Genomic DNA, 17,641 nt, shown 5'->3' with positions numbered 1-17,641 from the left:
TCAAATAAATAAATAAAATCTTAAAAAAAAAAAAAAAACCTCAATGAGATACCACCTCACACCAGTCAGAATGGCTAAAAGTAACAAGTCAGGAAATGACAGATGTTGGCGGGGATGCGGAGAAAGGGGAACCCTCCTACACTGTTGGTGGGAATGCAAGCTGGTGCAGCCACTCTGGAAAACTGTATGGAGATTCCTCAAAAAGTTGAAACTAGAGCTGCCGTATGATCCAGCAATTGCACTACTGGGTATTTACCCCAAAGATACAAAAATAGGGATCCGAAGGGGTACGTGCACCCCGATGTTTATAGCAGCAATATCCACGATAGCCAAACTGTGGAAAGAGCCAAGATGTCCATCGACAGATGAATGGATAAAGAAGATGTGGTATATATATACATACAATGGAATATCATGCAACCATCAAAAGGAATGAGATCTTGCCATTGGCAACGACGTGGATGGAACTGGAGGGTATTATGTTGAGCGAAATAAGTCAAACAGAGAAAGACATGTATCCTATGATCTCACGGATAGGAGGAATTCTTAATCGCAGGAAACAAGCTGAGGGTTGCTGGAGTGGGGGGTGGGGTGGGAGGGATGGGGTGACTGGGTGATAGACACTGGGGAGGGTAGGTGCTCTGGCAAGCGCTGTGAATTGTGCAAGACTGTTGAATCTCAGATCTGTACCTCTGAAACAAATAATGCAATCTATGTTAAGAAAAAAAAAAAAAGAGGGCGCCTGGGTGGCTCAGTTGGTTAAGCGACTGCCTTCGGCTCAGGTCATGATCCCGGAGTCCCGGGATCGAGTCCCGCATCGGGCTCCCTGCTCGGCAGGAAGCCTGCTTCTCCCTCTCCCACTCCCCCTGCTTGTGTTCCCTCTCTCGCTGTGTCTCCCTCTGTCAAATAAATCAATAAAATCGTAAAAATATATATCTTTAAAGAAATCCAGTTCCGGGACATCCGTGCCGTCCAACACTAGTACGGGGTGGGCGGGGGAGGTGCTCTAGAAGAGTTAAATATTGATGATGATGATGATGATGATGGAGAAGAAGAAGAAGGAGGAGGAGGAGGAGGAGGAGGAGGAGGAGGAGGAGGAGGAGGAGGAGGAGGAGGAGGAGGGGAACTGTTCCATGCTATTAAGGGTAAAACAAAAACAAGGCGTAGAACTTCCTCTGGCTCGTAAAGGGGGAAAAAAAAAATGGTTTGGGTTTTGTTTTTTGTTTTTTCTTTCTTCCTGTTTCAACTAAGCGCATTTCAGGGCACCTGACTGGCTCCGGTCGGAGGAGGCCCACGCGACTGCGACTCTTGATCTGCAGGGGTCGTGAGTTCCAGCACCATGCTGGATGATCACTCAAAAAGCTTTCAAAAACAAACACGCAAACAACCGACACCGAGCAGCATTAACCATCAAAGATACACACCTGTGACGAATACGACGTCAGAGGAAACCACGAGCAGCAGTAGCAGAGGATAGGACACTAGAGGGCAACAGAGCCCCATCCATAGGTGCTAGGGGCACTTGAACGCTTTCTGTGTCCACTAGGGACCTCGAAAAAACTTCACTCCCCTATCCAGGGAGGAGAGGGGAGAAGCAACCTCCAGCAAGAATTCCTTTGATTATCTTAATCGCAGGAAACAAACTGAGTGTTGTTGGAGTGGGGGGTGGGGTGGGAGGGATGGGGTGACTGGGTGATGGACACTGGGGAGGGTGTGTGCTCTGGTAAGCGCTGTGAATTGTGCAAGACTGTTGAATCTCAGATCTGTACCTCTGAAACAAATAATAATGCAATCTATGTTAAGAAAAAAAAAAGAAGAAGAAGAAGAAGGAGGAGGAGGAGGAGGAGGAGGAGGAGGAGGAGGTAGCAGGAGGGGAAGAATGAAGCGGGGGGAAATCAGAGGGGTAGACGAACCATGAGAGACGATGGACTCTGAACAACAAACTGAGGGTTCTAGAGGGGAGGGGGGTGGGAGGATGGGTTAGCCTGGTGGTGGGTATTGAGGAGGGCCCATTCTGCATGGAGCAGTGGGTGTTGTGCACAAACAATGAATCATGGAACACTTCATCTAAAACTAATGATGTAATGTATGGGGATTAACATAAGAATAAAATAAAAGAAAAAAAAAAGAATTCCTTTGATTAAAGGTAACTCTTACTACATTGAACTTCACCATTTCGGGGCACCTGGGGGGTGGCTCAGTCGTTAAGCGTCCGCCTTCGGCTCAGGTGACGAGCCCAGGGCCCTGGGATCGAGCCCCACATCGGGCTCCCTGCTCCGCGGGAGGCCTGCTTCTCCCTCTCCCACTCCCCCTGCCTGTGTTCTCTCTCTCGCTGTCTCTCTCTGTCAAATAAATAAATAAAATCTTTAAAAAGTAAATAAATAAATAAATAAATAAATAAATAAAATAAACTTCACCATTTCAACATGGACCTTTAATGGTTTCCTTCCCAACCAAGCCTTTCTCCTTGCCTCCTCCTTACCCGCGTGAATCCCTGATCCCACTTCACAACATCCCCCCCCCCCCCACACACACACCAGGCTGAAAACTGTTCTCTCTAAACCATAAATCCTGAGCATCAGGAAAGTACACGAGGAAACACAGACGAGAGAGAGAGAGAGAGAGAGAGAGAGAGAGAGAGAGAGAGAGAGAGAGACCAAGCAAATAATGTGGCTCTGAAGGCTGGACATCGATCGAGTTGAGAGAAAGGACCAGACATCACAAACTCGAAAAGAAGGTTTTCCTTTAAAGCTGATCTCTTCCTGAGTTGGCTAAACTACGTTCTTTACTGGTACGGCCTCCACTCAAGAGTGCGACGATCAAAAGAAGGTTTCGCAGTAAACACTTCACGGGTGCATCTATTAAAAAAAAAAAAGAAAAGAAAAGAAAAAAAAGGGCGCCTGGGTGGCTCAGTTGGTTAAGCGACTGCCTTCGGCTCAGGTCATGATCCCGGAGTCCCGGGATCGAGTCCCGCATCGGGCTCCCTGCTCGGCAGGGAGTCTGCTTCTCCCTCTGACCCTTCCCCCCTCTCATGTGCTCTCTGTCTCTCTCATTCTCTCTGTCTCAAATAAATAAATAAAATCTTTAAAAAAAAAAGTTCACGGGTGCAGGCTTCACATTGGTTTTTCAAGTACACGTATTTCAGGGCACCTGGCTGGCTCGGTCGGAGGAGGCCCACGCGACCGCGACTCTTGATCGGCGGGCGTCGTGAGTTCCAGCACCGCACTGGATGGGTGTACAGATTACATACACAAGCAGACAGGCAAAAGGAATTAGAATCGCTATGGTGATTTCGAAGAAAACAAAACAAAACTCAGGAAACAAAGTCGTCCTCTCCGGGCCCGTTTCATGCTTATGTATAGAGGCGATAGAGACCCTGTGATGTTGGCAGACAAAAGAGACAGGTCGGTGGATGGAACGCCACAGATACCCAAACAGATAGGCCCAAGCCCGACAGAAGTTTGACAAATGCGCAAAGGCCATTGGAAGGAGGAAAGACGGCCCACCTCCCCACGAAATCAGAGGGCAGGCATCAGACATCCACAGACCCAACACGCAGGCAAGCAGGCAGACAAAGAAACAAGAAAGCTGGGGCGCCTGGCTGGCTCAATCCGTGAACCGTCCGCCTGCCTTCGGCTCAGGCCCTGAGCTCAGGGTCCGGGGATCCAGCCCCACATCGGGCTCCCTGCTCGGCGGAGACTCTGCTTCTCTCTCTCTCAATCTCTCTCTCTCTCTCTCTCTCTCTCTCTCCCTCCCTCCCCCCTCCCTCCCCCCCCCCCCTCCTCTCAAATAAATAAAAGTCTTTTAAAAAGAATAATTAAAAAAAAAAAAAAAAAGGAAGAAAAGAACGTCACTCACTCCCCTTCCGGCATAGGGAGGACATCTTCGGGGGGGGGCGGGGGATGGGGGGGATGCCTCTCGGGAGAAAAGGGGGAGATTCAGCGAGTCAGCGCACCCTCCTTGCACCTGTGTGTGTGTGGGGGGGGGGTGGTTTGTGTGTTTCCTTGCCGCTGCTCGTTTTTTACAAGTGTATATAGAGTTCAAAACAGTATGCTGGTTTCCTTTATATCTAAGTCTTATCTCGGGTTTGGGTTCTGATGGGAGGAGGGAGGGCCACCTTTTCTTCCGACATGGTGGAGAAGGAGAAGAGGGATGCAGGCCTGTGCATATTCTTTTCCGTCGTGGGGTGAGCAGAGGACTCGGATTCAGCTCTTGCTGGATGGGATCTAATTTCTCTGTAAACAATCAGGCAAGATATCAGGCGAACAGAGGGCGAGCAAAGGTTAGCAGAACATGGACAAGATTGGCTATGGGTGCTGGAGTTTCCAAAGCAAGGATTTCATCAGAGGCACGTGAATGTCAAAGATTTCCAGGGACCATGTTCATGGATGACTTGGGGTATAGGTCATTTCAAAGTTACGGTGCTACCACCCGGTCACTTGAGCATACTGTCTCCAGCTCACGGCTGCAGATGCGATATGGGGCTCCTCCAGGGATGGAATTGTGCCAGAGAAAGGGAGACAGCAGCCTGTAATTGAGCCTAAGGTGTGTCTGAGAGAGTGACTCTCTAAAGTGCCTTGAGGCAGAAGGAGACCAGCTAGATTTGTCTTTGCTAGGTATTTGTGGCAATGGGGTCGGTGTGGCTGGTGGGTGTTGTCTGTTTATTTTCTAGATTCAGAGAAAGAACTCTTCAAGTGGAAGTATTTGCACAAGGGGTCTGGCAGGATGGGAGGGTGCAGGGGTCGGTCCATTTAACAAGATAACAGGAGGATCAGGCCTTTTAAGAACTAGGCAAAGAGAGGAGTTTAGCTTTGGTCATCACAGCACCTGGCACCTCAGCAGAAACAACAGAAGGTTCCCAGGATGAATTGAGTTGCAGGAGTCAGCGTGAGCAGACCCCACCACCCTCAGCCCTTATCCCTCAGCGCCCCCCCCCCCCGCCCCCCAGGCACACACACCCGGGCAGGCAGCGGCTATAGTCCACTCCGAGCTCCAGATCTGGGTCCCGCCCCCCCACCCCCACCCCCACCCCCACCCCCACCCCCACAGGGCTCCCCTGTCCTCTTCTCAGCCAGAGATGTATATGGGAGGGTGGTCCCAGAACAAATCTCCCCTCATCCACGGAAACCTTGCCAACACTTCGACCACTTTGCCTGAGCTACCAACTCATCTGTACCCGTGCGTGATTTTTTCCCTATGGACCAGGGGCCTAGTTACCAACTTAGGATGGACAGCCCCCCCCCCCCCCCCAGCCTACTGTTCCAATTCGACCAGAGGACTTCAGTTGGGGGGGGATGGGGGGGCTGGGGCTGGGGCTGGGGCGGCTGATGGGACGTTCAGGGTGATCCATTCTAATGGGCCTCATTCAATCGCTTCATTCAAATGCAGAAAGCTTTCTGTTAAAGTCAGAGCCTGGAGCTTCCCTCCATTCAATGGCTTTCCTCAACTCCCCCTAACCCTTAGGCTGCAGCTTGCAAACTTCGGAGAGAGATGAGGGAGGGAGGGAGGGAGGGAGGGAGGGAAGGGAGGGAGGGAGGGAGGGAGGGAGGGAAGGGAGGGAGGGAGGAGGGGAAGGGGAAAGAGGGTGTCTGAAGAGCTCACCTCATCTGGGGGCAAAAAGAGTCCCCTCCTTTTCCTAACCCACGAAACTCCAGTAAACCCTTTGGGAATCATGAATGTGGGGGATGATGTCTTACTATACTGCCTTCCAGGGATGGGTGTGCAGGTAGGAGGGTGTGGCATGGTGTGGCTGGCTGAGTCTGAGGAGGACCTTGAACACATGATGGTGGTATCTTAGCGGTCAGAGGCCAAACACAAGCATGGAGTGATAAGGGCTAAGGGCTAAGGGCTAAGGGAGGCCTGACAGGGACCGTTCTAACTCATCCACCGAGTTATGGGCCCAGCAAGCACACTCCTCTAAATCAACATTAACAGTTTATTGATTGTTGGGGCACCTGGGTGGCTCAGTCATTAAGCATGTGCCTTCGGCTCAGGTCATGATCCCAGGGTCCTGGGATCGAGCTCCGCATCGGGCTCCCTGCTCCGCGGGAAGCCCGCTTCTCCCTCTCCCACTCCCCCTGCTTGTGTTCCCTCTCTCGCTGTGTCTCTCTCTGTCAAATAAATAAATAAATACAATCTTAAAAAAAAAAAAAACAAAACAGTTTATTGATTATCCATCGACCTGTCCTCCCTCTCCCACCTGCTTCCCAAGGGAAATCCTCGGTCTCATTCCACGTAGTCACTGGCTGTTTTCGCACACCACCTTCCTGTCCAGTAAGAGGAGGAAGGAAGATGGACAAACAGGAACCAGCCCCACAGATGGCACCTCTGCACAGAGGGGTGAGTGTGAGTCTCATTGGGCCAACTGTGACTCTGAGCCATGATCCCAGGGTTGTTTAAAATATGGAACAGAAGGAGCACCTGGGTGGCTCAGTCAGAACAGCACATGACTCTTGATCTCAGTCAGGGTCCTGAGTTCAAGCCCTACACTGGGACTACAGATGATGAAAAATGAATGAATGAATGAATGAATGAATGAATGAATGAATGAATGAATTTTTAAAAATAAAGTATGTAATGTTTATCTCTTTAAAAAAAAAAAATGGAATGGAGGGGCGCCTGGGTGGCTGCCGGTTGAGCATCTGCCTTCAGCTCAGGTCATAATCTCAGGGTGCTGGGATCGAGCCCCACCCCTCTGGGGCTCCCTGCTCAATGGGGAGTCTTCTCCCTCTCCCTCTGCCCCTCCACCCACCCATGCGTGCAAGCTCTCTGTCTCTCTGTCTCTCTGTCTCTCTGTCTCTCTGTCTCTCTCTCTCTGTGTGTGTTTCTCTCTCTGTCTCTGTCTCTCTCTGTGTGTCTCTCTCTCTGAAATAAATAAATAAAAACAAACAATCAAACTTCAAAAAGGAAAAGGGCAGGGACATTTATGATTATTCATGGCGAAAGTTGGAGCACGTATATTCAGGAAACATATGTACCATAGATTCCCATGTTTACTTCGGGGTGGAGACCTGACATCTGAATGAGGCAAAACTGAGTCCCTGATGTCAGGAGGTTATCTGAGGACAAGGAGAAGAGGCTGTGGGCATGCTCTGAGAGCTGGTACAACCTGGATGGGGTCTTAGGCTCCTTTTCTCAGGTAAGGAATCAGGACCTCGCTTCTTCATAGGCTGCAGCCATTATCAGTTGACCTTGAGTCCAGACTTCTGCAGAGACAGCCAGTATTTGGTAGCAGGGCCTGAAAAGACACAATAGCTGACTAGGGGGAAACAGTTCCCTGAAAAACCAGCTTTAAGCTTTCTGCTAGCATCAACCTCATTAACCTTATGGGGCACGGTTTCAATCCCCACCCCCACCCCACCCCCACCCCCACCCCCACCCCCACCCCCACCCCCACCCCCACCAAGTGAGGATCATTCCTCAGTCTTAGGGAATTGGGATGATGATGGCTGTGGCTATTCTTTCATCTCCTCAGGGGAGGTAGGTTTTGGGTAAACGACAGTTTCTGTAAATCTTAGCTGTAACATGGCTATGTTCAGGGCTAAACAGAAGTTTTTAACCTACAGGTTAAAAGGGAATAAAAATAACAGGGAGTCAGACATGCTACATTTTTCCCTGTTAAAATTTCCCCTTGTCCATCCTGCATTCCATTTCTATGACACATGGGCAGAGGTCTGCCTTCTTTATTTAACTGCTTCAAGCTGAATTAGGGTGCAGTAGAGGCTTTGGAATGGAAGGATCTGAGACACTGCAGGTCGCAATTTTTGGTCCCTTGTGCTAATGGAGGGGGTCTCAGAGATAGTTCCTTATCTGAGAACTTGGTTATTTTTCTACATGGTTTGGGACTACATGACACCATTGATTTTATCCCCAAGTGTAGTCTAAGGAATAGTAACAGTAGAGTCAAACCCAATTCTCTCATTCTCTCTCAAATTGATCTGATATCGGTGGGTATCCAAGAATACAGATCAGTAAATTAGTCTGAGCCCCTCCCCTGGGGGGGGGGCGGTAGGTTGTGGTGGTGAAGGGCTTCTGGTAGCCAAGTAGCTTAGTGTTTGATTTTATTTACATGGGTTCTTTTTTATTTTTTTTTTTCTTTAAAGATTTCTATTAAGTAATCTCTACACTCAATGTGGGGCTCGAACTCACAACCCCGAGATCTAGAGTCGTATGTTCTACCAGCTGAGCCAGCCAGGTGCCCCTATTTATATGGGTTCTTATTTTCCAAAGAGGAGTTAATACAGGTGCAGCAAGGTGGAATTAAGGATCATAGACTCTGCCTCATTCAGCAAGTGATCTTGTAGTTAATAAGAGGCATTTCTATGGAAACAAAAGGAAAACATGGTTAATGGTTGGAACAAGGGATACACCTGGTGTCTAAGTCCAGAGGGCTGCCAGTGAGAAGGTCTCTAGATGTCAGGCTTGAAGCATCCTCCAATAGAGTGGGAGTGGGCAGGGGCAATCTGACTAATTTTTCTGGCGTATAGTTCAAATGTCTCATTTTGAGTGACTCATAGAGCAACAGGCACAAAGATTGTCTATATATGAGTTATTGTGGTCATTTCCCTGAAATTTATTTCAAGTTGTCCAGCTTTCATTTGCCAGACTTCAGGAAAAAGGACAGTTTTAGTTCTTAATGATTGTAAGATAAGAGAATGGGAGAATGTTCTGAAACAAATAATGCAATATATGTTAAGGGGAAAAAAAGAAGAAGAAGAAGAAGGAGGAGGAGGAGGAGGAGAAAAGGAGGAGGAGAAAAGAAGAAGGAGAAGAAAAGAAGAAGACGAAAAGAAGAAGAAGAAGAAAAGAAGAAGGAGAAGAAAAGAAGAAGAAGAAAAGAAGAAGAAGAAGAAGAAGAAGAAGAAGAAGAAGGAGAGAAGAAGAAGAAGAAAAGAAGAAGAAGAAGAAGAAGAAGAAGAAGAAGAAGAAGGAGAGAAGAAGAAGAAGAAGGAGAGAAGAAGAAGAAGAAGAAGAAGAAGAAGAAGAAGAAGAAGAAGAAGGAGAAGAAGAAGAAGAAGGAGAAAAGAAGAAGAAGAAGAAGAAGAGGAGGAGGAGGAGGAAGAAGGAGGAGGAGGAGGAGGAGGTAGCGGGAGGGGACGAATGAAGCGGGGGGGAAATCGGAGGGGCGGACGAACCATGAGAGACGATGGACTCTGAACAACAAACTGAGGGTTCTAGAGGGGAGGGGGGTGGGAGGATGGGTTAGCCTGGTGGTGGGTATTGAGGAGGGCCCATTCTGCATGGAGCACTGGGTGTTATGCACAATGAATCATGGAATACTTCATCTAAAACTAATGATGTAATGTATGGGGATTAACCTAAGAATAAAAAAATAAATTAATTAAAAAAAAGAGAGAGAATGGGAGAATGTTGGAAACCTTAGTTTGAAGAGTCACAGTCAGATACTCAAGGAAACCAGAAGGATCCAGGATCCAGTCCAGTTTTATAGGCAAACAATAAACGTTCAAAGATAATTAATCTAACACTCACAAAAGTGTGTTATTGAAATGTAATCTTTCTCTCTAAAGTCACCTTCATTCCTGTCAAAGATAGCCAAAAGAAGATTAATTTGTTTGTAAAACAAGTCCAGTTTTAACAAACTTGGCCCAATCATCTACGTAGGGACAGCAAGAATAGCAATTGACCATATATGGGGTCTTTCTTCTCTTTTCTTTTTCCTTTCCTTCTTTTAAATCTGCTTTGATGGAGCTTTTTACAAGGAATTTTAGATTGATCCTTTAACTGCCTTTTTAAAGCCGAGAACCAAGCCAAATATTGGCCATCAGATTCGCCTGCAAGACTTGTAGATTTGCGGAGGGGTAGACGAACCAGGAGAGACGATGGACTCTGAAAAACAAACTGAGGGTTCTAGAGGGGAGGGGGGTGGGAGGATGGGTTAGCCTGGTGGTGGGTATTGAGGAGGGCGCATTCTGCATGGAGCACTGGGTGTTGTGCACAAACAATGAATCATGGAACACTACATCTAAAACTAATGATGTGATGTACGGGGATTAACATAAGAATAAAAAAAATTACAAAAAAAAAAAAGACTTGTAGATTTGGGTGAATTCCTCTCTTCTTTGAGGGCCTCCAAATTTCCTGAAGTTCCTGCATCTGCCAGGAGGTGGTACTCTTCACTCACCTGGTAAGGTTGAGGGGACCTCTCTAAGCAAGGTTATCAGGCCAACATTTCTAAGGGGCTTTACTGGCTCCATAAAGTCAATCTGACTTTCTTAAAGCAGTCTCACCATATCTGAGTCTACGCATGTGTCTCTTCGAGATGACAGTCCAGGGGCACCTGGCTGGCTCAGTCGGTAGAGAGCACGACTCTTGATCTCAGGGTTGTGAGTTCGAGCCCCACGTTCAGTGTAGAGATTATTTAAAAAATAAAATCTCGGAGGAGCGCCTGGGTGGCTCAGTCGTCAAGCGTCTGTCGGCCTTCGGCTCAGGTCATGATCCCAGGGTCTTGGGATCGAGCCCCACATCGGGCTCTCTGCTTGGCCGGGAGCCTGCTTCTCCCTCTCCCGCTCCCCCTGCTTGTGTTCCCTCTCTCGCTGTGTCTCTCTCTGTCAAATAAATAAATACAATCTTAAGAAAGAAAAAAAGAGTACACTAACAATCCAAGAAAACCTTGTCATTTTAACATAGAAAACCCAAATCTCAATCTTATACCAGTGTGCTTTTCTTCTTCTTTTTTTTATTCTTATGTTAATCCCCTACATTACATCATTAGTTTTAGATGTGGTGTTCCATGATTCATTGTTTGTGCACAACACCCAGTGCTCCATGCAGAATGGGCCCTCCTCAATACCCACCACCAGGCTAACCCATCCTCCCACCCCCCTCCCCTCTAGAACCCTCAGTTTGTTGTTCAGAGTCCATCGTCTCTCATGGTTCGTCCGCCCCTCCGATTTCCCCCGCTTCATTCGTCCCCTCCCGCTACCTTCTTCTATTTTTTTTTTCTTCTTCACATAGATTGCGTTATTTGTTTCAGAGGTACAGATCTGAGATTCAACAGTCTTGCACAATTCACAGCGCTTGCCAGAGCACCTACCCTCCCCAGTGTCTATCACCCAGTCACCCCATCCCTCCCACCCCACCCCCCACTCCAGCAACCCTCAGCTTGTTTCCTGCGATTAAGAATTCCTCCTATCCGTGAGATCATAGGATACATGTCTTTCTCTGTTTGACTTATTTCGCTCAACATAATACCCTCCAGTTCCACCAGTGTGCTTTTCAAACTGCCTTCTCCCAAGCTCAGTCAGTCCTGACCATGCATAAAATTCCTTTTCAAAAATTCTCCTTCACAAACCCCTTCCACAATTTCCTTTTTCATTCAGACTCGGTCTTAAAGTTTTCTTTCTTTAAGTACCCAGTCCCGTTTCAGTACACCATTACTTCCTTTTCCCTCAACAAAAAAAATGTTTTCTCATTTCTTGTACCTCTTTTACACGTCTCCTACCTTCCCACACACGGAGTTGTTTTTGTTATCATTTTGTAGCAGTCCCAATTCCATGTGGCAGAATTTTAATTCTTAGAAATCTCAGTCTCTGGTGAAACGTTAGTAGTAACCAATGGCGCACTCTCTATTACACCAGAATTCTTTAGATTGGCAAATGTATGAATATATTTCATAAATTTTATTTATTTGACAGAGAGAGACACAGCGAGAGAGGGAACACAAGCAGGGGAAGGGACAGAGGGAAAAGAAGGTTCCCCAATGAACAGGGAGCCCAATGCGGGGCTCGATCCCAGGACCCTGGGATCATGACCTGAGCCGAAGGCAGACGCTGAACGACTGAGCCACCCAGGCACCCAAACGTGGTTGGTTGGTTGGTTGGTTTTTATAAAGGTGATGGAGAGGTATATTTTGATAACCACAAATACAGGCTCACTGTTGTGACGGGAGCGTGGCACATTCCACTGCCCACCCAACGGCTTGTAACGCAGGGAGAACCGAATCCAAGTGCTTTTATGACAAAGAAAAGAAAGAAAAGGAAAGAAAGAAAGAAAGAAAGAAAGAAAGAAAGAAAGAAAGAAAGAAAGAAAGAAAGAAAAAGGAAAGAAAGAAAGAAAGAAAGAAAGAAAGAAAGAAAGAAAGAAAGAAAGAAACGCAAAGTTGATTATTTGTATTATGTGTGACATTGATAGCTCCAAAACCACGTCTTTTTAAAATAAACCAACAACCTTGAATTGGCTTTAACGCCAAAGAAGTTGCACCTGCGTCCACTAAAAAGTCAATCGATTGTTTTCCCCCATCAGACTCCTTGGGGAAAGTCTGAAGCGGGCGGTCTAAGATCAGCGGAGCCCTCGGGCCCCTTCCTGCTAGTTTGGGAGGTGCTCCAATTTAAACCTCATAAGGAGGTGGCCCAAGGGCTTGGGCCCAAGGGCAAGGGCTTTTGCTCCTTGATAAGGGGGTGGGGAGGAGGAGGAGGAGGAGGAGGAGAAAGGGGAGCCCATGGCACCCGGGGGGGGGGGGGGGCGGGGGGGGCGGGGGTAGGGAAGGGCGGCTGAGACGGCGGCAGGGGAGTAGAGCACTCCAGGCACACACACCAGTGGTGCAGAAACGGGGCAGGGGAGGCGGCAAGGGAGCCATTGGTAAGGCCCAGGGCACATATACATTTACAGTTTTGGACGAACCTTTTCTTTTTTTTCGCCTCCGCCTCCGCCTCCGCCTCCGCCTCCGCCTCCGCCTCCGCCTCCGCCTCCGCCTCCGCCTCCGCCTCCGCCTCCGCCTCCGCCTCCGCCTCCGCCTCCGCCTCCGCCTCCGCCCCTTTCTTCATCTCCTTCTGCTTAATAGGCTTTGTCTGTGGTGGCTTTTCAGCCCTCCGGAAGCCAGTGGGTTGGGCATCGGTTCTGGTGCCTGTACTTGGGGAGGAGGAGGAGTGGATTTCAGATTTCTAGCATCGGCCTGTCTTCCTCCTCTTCTTCATTATTTTGACTGTTGGGAAGTGGGGGTAAGGTCAGGTGTGTTAAATTTTTGTCTATCTCTGGGCCGTCCCTTGGGTCCCTTACCTTGAGGCATCTTTATTGTGGAGTGACATAAGAGTCTGAATGTAGGGAATTTCATCCCAGATCATGTGAGCTTGAAAAACTGGGTTTATTCTTATCTGAGTTTTACCATGCCCGATTTTTACGAGCACCTGCCTCTAAACTCTTTAAGTAGGGGCACCTGTGTGGCTCAGGCAGTTAAGTGTCTGCCTTGCGTTCACATCATGATCCTGGGGTCCTGGGATGGAGCCCCACATCCGGCTCCCTGCTCCGCGGGGAGTCTGCTTCTCCCTCTCCCAATGCCCCCCCACCCCCAGCTCGTGTGCTCTCTCACTCGCTTTCTTTCAAAGACATAAATAGAATCTTTAATAAAAATAAAACTCGGGGCACCTGGATGGCTCAGTGGTTAAGCGTCTGCCTTTAGCTCAGGTCATGATCCGAGGGTCCTGGGATCAAGCCCCTGCATCGGGCTCCCTGCTCGGCGGGAAGCCTGCTTCTCCCTCTCCCACTCCGCCTGCTTGTGTTCCCTCTCTCGCTGTGTCTCTCTCTGTCAAATAAATAAATAAAATCTTTAAAGAATAAAATAAATAAAATAAAATAAAATAAAATAAAATAAAAATAGAACTCATTAAATAGAGCTCCTTTACAAATGGATGTTAGCAATAGCACCCGGAGGTGGAGGAAATACCTCACATGTATAACACATACGGACACATAGACACAAACAAGATGCAAACAAATTTTAGCCTTTGTTTCAGTCTTATTTGTGGAGAGGACATGAATGGAGAGGACACGAAAGACCCAATGTTCAAATCTCCCTCTTTTAGTAAAACAAATGCAACTGCGAAGCAGCATTACCGTGTACAGATCCCACCCGTCAGTTGTTTTCCATTCCCAATGGAAACAGGGTCGGTTTTATGCAAAGATAGCAAAAGCTGCAGCAACCAACCAACCAACCAACCAACCAACCAACCAACCAACCAACCAACCAAATGAAGACCAGAGCATCTCCCTGAGTGTTGGTTCCTCCCCAAAAGTCGGGGCTTCACTGAGGGAACCAAAGAGCTTCCTAGTTTCTGATCACCCAGTCTCCTAGCAGGCTTTCTCTAATTGTGTACACAATTCAGACATGTCAAAAGAACCCCGCTTGGGCCATCTGAGACTCGTGTTATCGTGAAATGTTTCCCATGCAAGTAAGCACTTGCAAGTATAGGCTCCCTATGCATTGTACATGTAGCGTGCAGGTGTTTCTTGTGAGGGTGGGCCGTTGTTTCCTCAACATTTGGTGCAGGGTTCTACAGAGTTTTGGTTTGTTTCGTTGGTTTGGTTTTCTGCACACGTGTGTGTGTGTGGGGGGGGTGGTGTGGTGTGTTGTGTGGTGTGTATCTGTGTGCACGGTATCTATCGCTGCTGCGCAGCTAGCTGATCCTCAGGGTGCATCATCCTAACACCGCAATGGCTCGAAACAGCATTTCTTTATCGATAACTTCCTGGTGCTTGCCCTGGGTGGCCCCTTGGGTTCTGCGGGTTTACGCCGGGCTCACTCAAGCAGTGGCTTTCGGCCAGAGGGTCAACTTTCACACGTCTGGCAGTCGGTGCCGCCGAGCACCGGGCTGCCTCTGTTGTCAATGCCTCTCATGCTCCAGTCAGCTAGACTGGCTTTCTTACGTGGAGGTCTCAGGACGGCATGCCAAGAAGGTCGAGAACGCCGGCAGACCACCTCTTCAGGTGTAGGCTGTGAAACCAGCCAAGTGTCACTTCTGCTCTATTCTTTGGGTCAAGACAAGTCCCAAGACCCGGTCCAAAATCAAGGGACAGAGCAATCAAGCCTACCTCTGGATAGCAGGAGCATCGAAGTCATAGGACGTGAGGGTGCACACGTGCCGGGACGTGAGGGACACACGGTTGTCGGTCTGCCACAAGGGATTCCTAAACCCTATGCCGCGATGCACATTTTTGCAAAAGTAAGCTTTACGTTTTAGCATCTAAAACATGATTTCCTTTGAATCAACCCCTAGAATTGGATTCACCAGGAAGAAGGGGAAGATGCGTTTTCCAGCCTCTTGATACAGAAGCTCTTGATTTCCAGAGGGCACTTGGAGGACCCTTCACCAGTCTCTGCTTTGTAAGGCGGGGGGAATTTTTTTTTTTTAAGATTTTATTTATTTATTTATTTGTTTGTTTGTTTGTTTGTTTATTTATTTGAGACAGAGAGAGAGAGAGAGAGAGAGAGAGAGAGAGAGAGAGAGAGAGAGAGAATGAATGAGAGAGAGCACATGAGAGGGGGGAGGGTCAGAGGGAGAAGCAGACTCCCTGCTGAGCAGGGAGCCCGATGCGGGACTCGATCCAGGGACTCCAGGATCATGACCGGAGCCGAAGGCAGCCGCTTAACCAACTGAGCCACCCAGGCGCCCAAGGCGGGGGAAATTTAATTGGCCAACCCCCCATGAAAAAGCGACCGATCACGTTCCGACGTCCGAATTAAAGGCAGGCTTCCTTTTTAAAGGCATCCATAGAGCAGCCAGCTCCGTGGCAAGGAGCCGGACTTCTGTGTGTCTGATGAGGAATCCCATTCTCGGCATAAAGGCAATCTCGGGGAGCAGTCGGAGGCAGACCAGATCTCAGATCCACCAAACCCAAGAAATCCCTTGTGATCTGAATGGCTGAATTTGTTGAGGTTTCCCTCCCGATGGCTAAGAAGATGCCTTCCTATCACAGATGACAAAACACAAACCAACAAAACCCCGATAGCTGGGCAGGGTCTTCAAGAAAGGGCCCCTTTTTCATGGAAGCCAACTCTTCCATCTCGCGCCACCCGCCATCATGGAGAGGAAGTCTCTCGGGATGAACGAATGCCTTTGCAATCTACGTTAACCGACTCTCTTTTCCGATAGGCTGACACTCTTTCCCCTCGTGGACACGTCCCGAGATCGGCAGGCTTCGGTGCATCGGTCTTCTGTGCACCAAAAGCCGTGCGAAGGCCCCTGTCGTCGAAATGTATTCGGCAGGGACGCTAGTGAAGAATTTTAAACCAGTCTAGCCCGGTTCAGTCCTTCAGTCCTTTTTTTTCTCCTTTCTTACATGACCGCTGTGTCCTAAAAGGATACAACTGAGGAAACTCCAGATGGAACAGAGGCAAAGGGAAGGGGGGCAGAGCTTCCGTGTTCCGTGACCCCTCTCCAGGAACGCCTCTGTCCCCACCATTTCAGGCGTTCAAGCAACCTGGAAGCTCCCCGAATTAGGTTAGTTCTTCTTCGAAGGGGCGGGGGTCGGGGTGGGGAAGGTTGGGGAGCGCCGAGGTTTGGAAACATTGCAGGGCAATCAAGGCTATTGCCAAATCTCGAGTCCGTGCAGAGGTACGTAAGGTACACGTAAGGCCGGGATGGGGGGCGGGGCGTGGCGGGGCGGGGGTGGGTGGGTGCGCGCGCCTGGCGGGGAGGGTTGCGGTGTGTGTCCATGTGCGTTCAGCAGGTGTAGGGGAGGAAGAATGTTCCCTCTAACTTCCCTTTCTACTCCCTGTTGGGGGAGAACAGTGAAGAGAGCCCGGGTGAGGGCGAGGGCGACGGTGACGGCGAGGGCGACGGTGACGGCGGGTGGGGGCGAGGCGCGGACAGGAAGGGGGGAGGGGTAGTAGAGGTGTTTATTTCTTTTGGCGGTGATGGAAATGTTCTGGAAATTGCAGTGAAGGTTGTGCAGCTTTGTGAGCCACCTTAAAAAAAAAGAAAAAAAGGCCACCCAATGGCCCACTTTTAAGAGTATGCGAAATATGGCATGCGAATTGTATCTCCACTTCGAAAATCTGTGACGAAACAATGTGATGGACATAGGGAAGGAGGGAGGGACGGACGGGACCCTCACCCTCACCCTCACCCTCACCCTGGCTCTCTTCACCGTTCGATCCATGGATCGATCGATCCATCGATCCATCGATCCATCGATCCATCCATCCATCTATACATGCCATGCATGCAGTCTGTCGGTTCCTGTAGACATCAAAGGGGGGGGAGGGGAAGGGGGCCACGAGGGGAGGGGAAGGGAGGAGGGGAAGGGAGGAGGGGAAGGGGGCCAAGGGGGGAGGGGAAGGGAGGAGGGGAAGGGAGAAGGGGGAAGGGGGAGGGGAAGGGGGCCAAGGGGGGAGGGGAAGGGAGGAGGGGAAGGGGGGAGGGGAAGGGAGGAGGGGAAGGGGGGAGGGGAAGGGGGGAGGGGAAGGGGGGAGGGGAAGGGGGAAGGGGGGAGGGGAAGGGGGGAGGGGAAGGGGGGAGGGGAAGGGGGGAGGGGAAGGGGGAAGGGGGGAGGGGAAGGGGGAAGGGGGAGGGGAAGGGGGGAAGGGGGAGGGGAAGGGGGGAGGGGGGAGGGGAAGGGGGAAGGGGGGAGGGGAAGGGGGGAGGGGAAGGGGGAAGGGGGGAGGGGAAGGGGGCCAAGGGGGGAGGGGAAGGGGGGAGGGGGGGAAGGGGAAGGGGGAGGGGGGAGGGGGGGAGGGGGAGGAGGGCGTGCATGATACTGGGCATGGTTTTTATTCTGAGTGCTTTTATTTGTTCCCCAAACTAATCACCTCTGTGGAGATAAAAGATCACCCACATGAGAGCGGGAATCATTTCTTGAGGGCAAGAGAGTCTGCGGTCGGCCACCACCGCCTGGGTCTGGCAGAGAC

The 17,641-nt window shown here is 49.6% G+C and overlaps 2 long non-coding RNA genes across 2 annotated transcripts in view; both read right to left on the bottom strand.

Moving 5' to 3' along the window:
* Window positions 1-3,377: 3,377 nt before the first annotated feature.
* On the bottom strand, window positions 3,378-10,765 carry LOC135363193 (uncharacterized). The gene is made up of 3 exons (XR_010408853.1): window positions 10,248-10,765; window positions 6,978-7,237; window positions 3,378-4,235 (listed from the first exon to the last, which is right to left on the bottom strand). It is a non-coding gene; the product is annotated as an uncharacterized LOC135363193 (long non-coding RNA).
* A 1,952-nt stretch (window positions 10,766-12,717) lies between these two features.
* Window positions 12,718-17,641, bottom strand: part of LOC135363198 (uncharacterized) — a 21,829-nt gene continuing 16,905 nt past the window's right edge. Inside the window, exons 2-3 of the long non-coding RNA XR_010408860.1 lie at window positions 13,381-13,537; window positions 12,718-12,940 (exon numbers count right to left, since the gene is read on the bottom strand). This is a non-coding gene — a long non-coding RNA (uncharacterized LOC135363198). The remainder of the gene's footprint in view (window positions 12,941-13,380; window positions 13,538-17,641) is intronic.

Source organism: Mirounga angustirostris, unplaced genomic scaffold (genome assembly GCF_029215605.1).
Source record: "Mirounga angustirostris isolate CCGP_5_RB_7025 unplaced genomic scaffold, mMirAng1.0.hap1 SCAF_61, whole genome shotgun sequence".
Classification (NCBI taxonomy): Eukaryota; Metazoa; Chordata; class Mammalia; order Carnivora; family Phocidae; genus Mirounga; species Mirounga angustirostris.
The sequence above is the reverse complement of the archived record's forward strand: the minus strand, read 5'-3'. Positions and strand labels throughout refer to the sequence as shown.